Genomic DNA, 10,634 nt, shown 5'->3' with positions numbered 1-10,634 from the left:
CACTATACATACACATGGATTTAGTACTGTAGATATGTGGTAGTGGTGGAGTAGGGGCCTGAGAGCAGACAGTGTGTTGTGAAATCTGTGAATGTATTGTAATGTTTTAAAACTGTGTAAACTGCTTTAATTTTGCTGGACCACAGGACTGCTGCTTTGGCAAATACAAATTCCAAATGTATTAAATATAATTTTTCTCTCACCCATCTAAACACAATACCCCATAAAGACAAAGTGAAAACATGTTTTTAGAAAATGTTGCTAATTTATTGAAAATGAAATACAGAAATATCTAATTTAATGAAGTATTCACACCCCTAAGTCACTTTGTAGAAGCATCTTTGACAGCAATTACAGCTGTGAGCCTTTCTGGGTAAGTCTTTAAGAGCTTTCCACACCTGGACTGTGCGACATTTTCCCATTATTCTTTTCAAAATTCTTCAAGCTCTGTCAAATTGGTTGTTGATCATTGCTAGTGTAATGCCCGGGGTGTAGTGGAGGAAGAAGTCAGACGCAGGAGACAGAGAGTTCAGAGCAGCGCTACTTCTTTATTCACCACATAGGTGAAAACGACGCCACTCAAAACAAATGCCCCAAAACACAGGGGAACCTGTCCCGAAAATAACTAACGTACACGAACAACTGTGACATACATGCGTGTACAACAGTACACACAAAACAATCCCACACACCCAGCAGGCGGGCCGGCTGGATAATAAAGCCCAACTAATTAACCTAATTACAAACAGGTGTAACTAATAAACAGACAAGGAGGGGGAGGAAAAGATCAGTGGCAGCTAGTAGGCCGGTGACGACGACCGCCGAGCGCCACCCGAACAGGAAGGGGAGCCACCTTCGGTAGGAGTCGTGACAGCTAGATAACCATTTTCAGGCCTTGCCATTGATTTTAAAGTACAATTAAGCCAAAACACTCAGGAACATTCACAGTCTTCTTGGTAAGCAACTCCAGTGTTGGCCTTGTGTTTTAAGTTATTGTCCTGCTGAAAAGGGAATTAATCTCCCATAGTGTGGTGGAAAGCAGACTGGTTTTTGCCTGAGCTTAGCTCCATTACGTTTATTTTTTATCCTGAAATACTCCCCAGTCTTTAACTATTACAAGCACACCCATAACATGATGCAGCCATGACTATGCTATGGAGAGTGGTACTCAGCAATGTGTTCTATTGGATTTGCCCCAAACATAAACACTTTGTATTCAGGACAAAAAGTGAATTGCTTTGCCACATTTTTGGCAGTATAACTCTAGTGCCTTGTTGCAAACAGGATGCATGTTTTGGAATATTTTTCTTCTGTACAAGCTAGCCTTCTTTTCACTCTGTCAACTAGGTTGGTATTGTTAATGCTGTTGATCCATCCTCAGTTTTCTCCTATCACAGCCATTCAACTCCATAACTGTTTTAAAGTCACCATTGGCCTTTAGAATATGTGGAAAACTACAAATACCTAGGTGTCTGGTTAGACTGTAAACTCTCCTTCCAGACTCACATTAATCATCTCCAATCCAAAATTAAATCTAGAATCGGCTTCCTATTTCGCAACAAAGTATCCTTCTCTCATGCTGCCAAACATACCCTCGATTTGGACAGACATACCCTCGACCGATCCTTGATTTCGGAGATGTCATTTACAAAATAGCCTCCAACACTCTACTCAGCAAATTGGATGCAGTCTATCACAGTGCCATCCGTTTTGTCACCAAAGCCCCATATACTACCCACCACTGTGACCTGCATGTTCTCTTTTTTATTTTACCTTTATTTAACTAGGCAAGTCAGTTAAGAACAAATTCTTATTTTCAATGACGGCCTAGGAACAGTGGGTTAACTGCCTGTTCAGGGGCAGCACGACAGATTTGTAACTTGTCAGCTCGGGGATTTGAACTTGCAACCTTTCGGTTACTAGTCCAACGCTCTAACCACTAGGATACCCTGCCGCCCCTCTTAGGCTGGCCCTCGCTTCATATTCGTCGCCAAAACCACTGGCTTCAGGTCATCGATAAGTCTTTGCTAGGTAAAGCCCCGCCTTATCTCAGCTCACTGGTCACCATAGCAGCACCCACTCGTAGCACGCGCTTCAGCAGGTATATTTCACTGGTCACCCCCAAAGCCAATTCCTCCTTTGGCCGCCTTACCTTCCAGTTCTCTGCTGCCAATGACTGGAACAAACTGAAAAAATCACTGAAGCTGGAGACTCATATCACCCTCACTAACTTTAAGCACCAGCTGTCAGTGCAGCTCACAGATCACTGCACCTGTACATAGCCCATATGTAAATAGCCCATCCAACTACCTCATCCCCATACTGTTATTTATTTTATTTATTTTGCTCCTTTGCACCCCAGTGCTCCTTTGCACACTCATCTTCTGCACATCTATCACTCCAGTGTTTAATTGCTATATTGTAGTTATCTCGCCACTATGGCCTATTTATTGCCTTGCCTCCCTTATCTTACCTCATTTGCACACACTGTATATTTACTTTTTCTACTGTATTATTGACTGTATGTTTGTTTATTCCATGTGTAACTCTGTGTTGTTGTTTTTGTCGCACTGCTTTGCTTTATCTTGGCCAGGTCACAGTTGTAAATGTGGACTTATTCTCAACTAGCCTACCTGGTTAAATATATATATATTTTTTTTAAATGGTGAAATCCCTGAGCGGTTTCCTTTCTGTACGGCAACTGAGTTAGGAAGGACACCTGTGTGTTTGTCGTGACTGTGTGTATTGATACACCATCCAAAGTGTAATTAATAAATTCACCATGTTCAAAGGGATATTCAATGTCTGCTTGAAATTGTTGTTTGCCATCTACCAATAGGTGTCGTTCTTTGCAAGGCATTGGAAGACCTCTTTGAAGGAAATTGTTTATGTATCAAATCAATGCTACTTTCTGATAACTAATTAGATGGGATCATGCAGGTGACTGACTGATTGTGTATGGAGGAATGCTCACTATCACAGATCCTCAACTTGGCAGTACGCCCAGAGTATTGCTATGGGAACAACCGAGGTATCTCAGTTTCAAGGTCTCAACTCGGAGAGAGAGAAAGCCTCGTGAGGTATTGGTCAGTCACATGTGCGAACCACCGGTAGTGATGAATTCATTATTCTACATCATGTAAATATAACTTGTCTGTGTATAGCCGTATATAAGACAACTGCTGGGACCGCTCCAACAGAGTTTCTGATAGATATGTACGGTGTGCAGAGGTTGTTGTAACCTCTCCAGCTTGCTGATAATAAAGAGTGATTCATTTTAAGATTGGTTTCAGGTGTCCCTGGTGTTGAATTTCCACCACAATCTGGCGTTCAAACTTGATCAATGATTCTACTTGTGGAGCTTCCCAGTGAAGGTCTGCGATGGAACACCAGTGATGCATTCCATGTGAAGGGGAAATTCCATGCAAGGGAAATTCCTGTCTGACCAAAGACGACAAGGACCCGCCTTGACCAGACTTTTACTGTGAGCTGCCCGGAGGAAGATACCTGATCCGCTAACCTCTGAGGGACACGTCTACTGAATATCAGTAAGTCAATTTAAATGAATTTGAATAAAAATAAAATAAAAATGATAAAACCAATAAAATTTAACAAAAAGATGTAGAAGAAGGGTACCACTAGTCTTAGAAGAAGGCTAGAACTAGTCATAAGTGAAGGCTAGAGTGAGGGCAGGAGAGGCCCCACTGATAATTGTTTGTAGAAGATGCTCAGGGACTATGGAAACTGTAGCAACTATGGCAACTATGGAGACTATAGAGGAACCGCAGAAGATGCATACGTATGCATAGGAGGTAACGACGAGTGATACGGGAGATTACTGAATGTGTTTGGGAATGTAGGGTGACGTGTTGACCTGGAATTTCTTTCTGAAGAGTTCAACAAAGGGTTTGAGTATGGGAAAGGGAAATAGTAAGAGTAAGATGGAGGATCAGTGCTGGGAACCAAAAGGGCCGTGTAGTGTAATGGAGAAAAAAATTCTAGGGGGGTATTGAACCAAACAGAGGACTGGACAAAATGGATAGATGGTCATTTCTCTGTTGATGGGACACTGAGCACAGAAAGACTGGAGTCTGTGAGAGGCCAACTTGAAAGAAAACACAAGAAGGTTAAAGTGAAGTGCGACGATTTCAGAAAGTGGGAGCGAGAAGCAGAAAATACAAAACATAAAGCTATAAGAGGACTGATGGTAAAGCAAGTGGAACCAGAGAAGAAAGAGGGGGTTGGGTCTGTGCCAGGTGGAGGAGCCATGGGATTAGGAGCTGTTGAAGGGGCTGTGGGTGCTGGAGCTGAAGACAGAAAGCTAACAGCAAAAAACAAGGACCAGAGCGAACGAGCAGAGAAAAACAGAGGAGAGGGAGAGTGAAGAAGAGGAGCTATAAGAGCTCAGGAAAGAACTGGAGAAATGTAAGAGAAAAAAGAAAAGTTGAGAAATAAGAAGCAAATTAAGGAGTGCAAGCAGGAGGAATGAAGAAGAAAGTAGCCAAGACGAAGATAAAAGGAGCAGCAGCGAGGACAGCAATGAAGGACAAAGCAGAAAAGACCAGCAGAATGACAGAAAGAAAACCTCCAAAAAAAAGGTTGAGGGAGTGTTTCCAATAATACGCTACCCCAACACCAATGGAGGTGGGATATTGGAAATGGAGAAACCGTGGGATGTTGACGAAATAAAAGCAATAGTGGGCGATGTCAATGACCCAGCAAAGGATGATGTGAGGTTTGAGGAAGAGGTAAAAGCAATCATCTCCATGTACAACCCCACCACCAGAGAAATAGAAGTGTATAGGCCACTGCTTGAAATTTAAATGGGGGGACTATAAACACATGTGGGACCGCAATGTACCAGTTGATGATCGTGGTGACCAGCTGGATGCAGTTTTTACCGCTATAAAGGCTGCTTTCCCCAAACACACAGACTGGCAGAAAATCCATTCCACCAAACAGGGAACTGATGAAAAATTGAGTGACTACATGGAATGAATGGAGACAGTCTTCCTCTAATACTCAGGTCTGATGCCTGACCAAGACTCATACAGCAGCTTATTGTGCCATGCTGTGGTGACAGGCCTGAGACAAGATCTGAAGACAGCTGTAACTACAACTTGTATTGCACGGGAAACGAAACCACTGTCTGACGTAAATCCATATATCACCCACAGTTAAAGGAAAACGAAATGAAGGACGGAAAGACACTGAAGAAGGCACAGCTGATGTACTACTCTTGGGGAGGAAGAGGACATTGGGACAATGGTGGCAACCGAGGAAACCAAGGAGGTAGAGGTGAGGTAGAGGTCGAGGGGCCCCTGCTGGAGCTGACGGGGCGAGACTGGAAGGGCTACAACTGTGGGAAGTTAGGAGGCAAATGTCACAATGCAAATAGTCCAGGTAGCCATTTGATTACCTGTTCAGGAGTCTTATGGCTTGGGGGTAAAAACTGTTGAGAACTTTTGTCCTAGTACCGCTTGCCATGCGGTAGTAGAGAGAACAGTCTATAACTGGGGTGGCTGGGGTCTTTGACAATTTTTAGTGCCTTCCTCTGACACCGCCTGGGGTAGAGGTCCTGGATGGCAGGCAGCTTAGCCCCAGTGATGTACTGGGCCGTACGCACTACCCTTTGTAGTGCCTTGCGGTCGGAAGCCGAGCAATTGCCGTACCAGGCAGTGATGCAACCAGTCAGGATGCTCTCGATGTTGCAGCTGTAGAACCTTTTGAGGATCTCAGGACCCATGCCAAATCTTTTTAGTTTCCTGAGGGGGAATAGGAGTTGTCGTGCCCTCTTCACGACTGTCTTGGTGTGTTTGGACCATTCTAGTTTGTTGTTGATGTGGACACCAAGGAACTTGAAGCTCTCAACCTGCTCCACTGCAGCCCCGTCAATGAGAATGGGGGCGTGCTCGGTCCTCCTTTTCCTGTAGTCCACAATCATCTCCTTAGTCTTGGTTACGTTGAGGGATGGGTTGTTATTCTGGCACCACCCGGCCAGGTCTGACCTCCTCCCTATAGGCTGTCTCATCGTTGTCGGTGATCAGGCCTACCACTGTTGTGTCGTCTGCAAACTTAATGATGGTGTTGGAGTCGTGCCTGGCCATGCAGTCGTGGGTGAACAGGGAGTACAAGAGGGGACTGAACACGCACCCCTGGGGAGCTCCAGTGTTGAAGGTCAGCGTGGAAGATGTGTTGCTACCTACCCTCACCACCTGGGGGGGGGCGGCCCGTCAGGAAGTCCAGGATCCATTTCTTTCTCAGTGCTCCCTCGTATTTGAGATGCAACTGTCTTCGTTCCCTTCGGATCGCTCGAAGATAGAGTATCTGATTATGCTAATGCTAATCTGGAAGATTATGCTAATCTGGAAGGGCGCTCTCCTGGGCGACGGCAGTTTGGGAGCAACAATCCGCCATTTTTCGTCATCTGAAAGTTTTCATGACGGAGGGGAGGAAGGTGTTCGATTCTCCGATATCCGGGAGAGAGGCGGCCCGAAAACTACTTGGATTACGTCAAGACTCCCGTAGTGTGGCAGACTACGCAGTTGGCCACCGAGATTGCCTGGAATCCGGAGTCCCTATTCGATACTTTCCTTCACGGACTGTCGGAGGAGATAAAAAACGATCTTGCAGCTCGGGAGTTACCTTTGGACCTCAATCACCTCATTACCCTAACCATTATGATTGATAGATGTCTATGGGACCGCAGGAGTGAGAGGAGGTCGGATCTCGGTCACACTTGTTCATCCTCTGCTGCCTGCTCACCTCCAAAGAAGTCCGGAAGTCCCCGAAGTCTGCATATCCGAGAGGAGCTGAAGCCACCCGAACTCCCTCGGGAATCAACGGCGAGGTGTGACTCATTTACTCTGGAGCCTATGCAACTAGGCAGAGCTAGATTATCGCCTAAGGAACGTTCACGAAGGCTGAGCTCCAACTGTTGTCTGTATTGTGGTGCTGCGGGGCATTACATAGCCACCTACCCAGTCAAAAGACCAGGCTCATCAGGAGGAACGAGTACACTGGTGGGCCAGACTGGGAATTTTCTAACTCCCATTACTCGTACTCCCTTTTTTTCTGCTGTGGGGTGACCGGTCTAATTCTCTCCGGGTGCACATAGACTCTGGGGCAGATTAAAGTTTTAAGGACGCTACCCTGGTATCCGAGCTAGATATCGCCACACAACTATTCTCTCCATTCCCATAGACGCCAGAGCACTGGACGGCCGCTCCATTGGCAGAGGCACGCACAGCACAGTTCCCATTAACTTGCGGGTATCAGGCAATCACAGTGAGTCCATACAGCTTCCCCTCATCGAATCTCCCCACTTCCCAGTTGTTTTGGGATTCTCATGGCTCCAGAAGCACAACCCCCGTTATTGACTGGACCACGGTTTCAATCCTGGGTAGGAGCCCGTTTTACCACTCACATTGGCTTAAGGCGGTGCAGCCTCACCTGGAACATCCTCCTCCAGGTTTAAGTACTGCCTCAGATTTCTCTGCCATTCCCTCAGAGTACCATAACCTGGAGGTTTTCAGCAAGGCTTGTGCTACCTCTCTTCCTCCGCATCGTCCTTACGACTGCACTATTGACCTCCTCCCGGGCACCACACTGCCTCAAGGCCAGCTATATTCCCTGTCTGGTCCTGAGACCAAGGCCACGGAGGAGTACAATGAGGACTCTCTGGCTGCCGGGAGCATTCACTGTTCTGCCTCCACTGCGGGTGCAGGGTTCTTCTTTGTGGAGAAGAAGGACAAGACCCTGCGTCCATGTATTGACTACTGGGGCCTCAATAACATCACGGTTAACAATCTTTACCCCCCGCCACTTTCCCCACGTTTCATTGGTCCTTTCCCCATCTCTAGAGTCCTTAGTCCCACTGCTGTTTATCTGTTGTTACCCCGTACCCTCTGTATACATCCTACTTTTCATGTATCCAGGATTAAGCTCTTGTCTCACAGCCCTTTGTCTTCTGTTTCCAGAATGGATGGATTTGCCCAGGCAGGAGAAACTGCATCAATATGATCCACCTCCTGCCTAAGTACAGACCACTTGTCCAGCACCACCACTTGTCCAGCACCAGAAGCCCAAAACCATCATGGTACAGAAATGGTCACAGGACAGCTGTGAAACTTTGAGTGTACTGAGTGGAATACATTCATTGATGCCTCTGGTGGTGACATAAACCTCCTATCCAACAGTATTGCTGACTATATCAACTTCTGTGTGGATAATGTTGTTCCACAGAGAGCTGTGAAGTGCTTCCCCAATAACAAACCATGGATTACAAGAGACATTAAGAACACACTCAATATGAAAAAACAAGCATTCCTGACATAGTCAGGGTGAAATGGATACAGAAGGAATTAAAACAATTGATCTGGGCTGGGAAGAGGGACTTCAAGTGCAAGATTGAGCAACAATTTGCTCGCAACAACATCCGGGAGGTGTGGAAGGGGATGCAGCTCATGACTGGATATTGTGGGCGTTCAGCAGAGGGAACTGTGGAGGCACCAGCTAATGAGCTCAACCTGTTCTTTGCACGCTTTGATAACTGTGATTTCTCCACAGAAAGACAGAAGGGTCTATGGAGAGGTTACAGCAGCAGTCCTGCTATTACTCGAACTGTTGACCAGGTAAGGAAACAATTCAAACTGACAAATGCCAGGAAGGCTGCAGGACCGGATGGAGTCAGACCACAGGTGCTCAAGGACTGTGCTGAATAGCTGAGCAGGATCCTGCACTTTATCTTCATGCAGTCACTGTCTACCTCTAGTGTACCTACAGTGGTCTAAGGCACTGCATCTCAGTGCTAGAGGTGTCACTACAGACCCTGGTTCGATTTCAGGCTGTATCACAACCGGCCGCGATTGGGAGTCCCATAGGGCGGCGCACAATTGGCCCAGCGTCGTCTGAGTTAGGGTTTGGCTAGGGTAGGCCGTCATTGTAAATAAGAATTTGTTCTTAACTGACTTGCCTAGTTAAAGAAAGGTTAAATAAAAGATTACAGAACCACTCGTTCTCAGACACGATCATCACTAACACAGGTGCCCCACAAGGGACGTTTTTGTCACCATTCCTCTTCACCCGCTACACAACAGACTGCCTCCATGGTTTTTAAAAAGGCTCAGCAAAGCCTGTTTTTTTTAAGGAAGCTCAGATCCTTTGACGTCTACTCAAAAATGGTCCAAATGTGTTTTAATAGTGTTGTGGCTAGTGTCCTCTTTTACAGTGTAATCTGGTGGGGGGGGGGGGGTGTAACATCACTAGGGAGGAAGCAAACAGGCTCAACAAAATCATCAAGAAGGCTGGATCTACCATCGGCACCAACCAGGACAAACTAGAGCCCATGCTGGATAAATGGATCCTCAAAAAGCTTAGAAGTATAGAGGCCAACACTAGCCACAGTACCTGCCTGGAACATTGCAGTGCGATGGCAGACAGATGTATTTTACCCAGGGCCAAAACAGAAAGTTTCCGCAGATCCTTCTTACCATATGCCATGAGATTTCATTTTTAAAAATATCTATTGATGTGCTGCTTTTAATGTCTGTGTGTCCTTGTGTTTTTATGGTCTATTTACTGGTAATGTAAGTATTGAATGGTACAATCAGATTTCCCATCTGGGGGATTAATAACCATTTTATCAGCTGCTGAAGCCCTATTGGATTCATCAAAGTGACTTCCACTGTAATGGACCTTCTCATGATAGTACAACGTATTGTAATCCCAGAAACTTTACAACCGGAAATGCTAGACAGAGTGCATGAGGGACACATGGACATTGAAAAAGGTAGCGGCATATATGTTTTATTGTAAAAATGACTTATCTGCTAGTTGTAGGTTACTATTCAAGATACATTGAAATAGCAAAGACACCCATAACCACATCAGCTGAGGTTATCAATGGATTACAGTACATTTTTGCCAGTGGTCGCTGAGGTCCTGCTTAAAGATAACGCTTCCCAGGTCTCCACAAGCTCCTTTTCCAGCACAATTTGACTTCACACGTGACCAATAACCAATACCACGTGTAACGGATGTGAAATGGCTAGCTAGTTAGCGGGTACGCGCTACTAGCGTTTCAATCAGTTACGTCACTTGCTCTGAAACCTAGAAGTAGTGTTGCCCCTTGCAAGGGCCGCGGCTTTTGTGGAGCGATGGGTAACGACGCTTCGTGCGTGTCAGTTATTGATGTGTGCAGAGGGTCCCTGGTTCGCGCCCGTGTCGGGGCGAGGGGACGGTCTAAAGTTATACTGTTACACACGCACAAAGCAACTGTGAGTCTGAGGGCTGTGAAAACAGTCAAGGGACTGTTGAAAAAGAACAAGGATCCGTACAGGGCTGTTAGCTTACAGGGTCACACCACTGCATCATGGGCCGTTGCCTGCCAAGCTCCTTATGGGCAGGAGACTGCGTTCCCCATTGCCTGTTTCGCCAGCTCAGCTCAAACCCCAATGGCCTAACAGGAAGGCATTGGGGTGAAACAAAGCTGAAACAAACACAAACTGTAGACTTTAATCAGAGACACTGGGCTGTGAGAAGGTTAACGTGTGTGGATTACAACCTCAAAGACACCAGTACTGCGGAAAGCAGATGCATCATGCTTCAATGTGGTGTACACAGGCTGAGAGGAA

The sequence above is a fragment of the Salvelinus fontinalis genome, chromosome 5 (assembly GCF_029448725.1).
Source record: "Salvelinus fontinalis isolate EN_2023a chromosome 5, ASM2944872v1, whole genome shotgun sequence".
Classification (NCBI taxonomy): Eukaryota; Metazoa; Chordata; class Actinopteri; order Salmoniformes; family Salmonidae; genus Salvelinus; species Salvelinus fontinalis.
The sequence above is the reverse complement of the archived record's forward strand: the minus strand, read 5'-3'. Positions refer to the sequence as shown.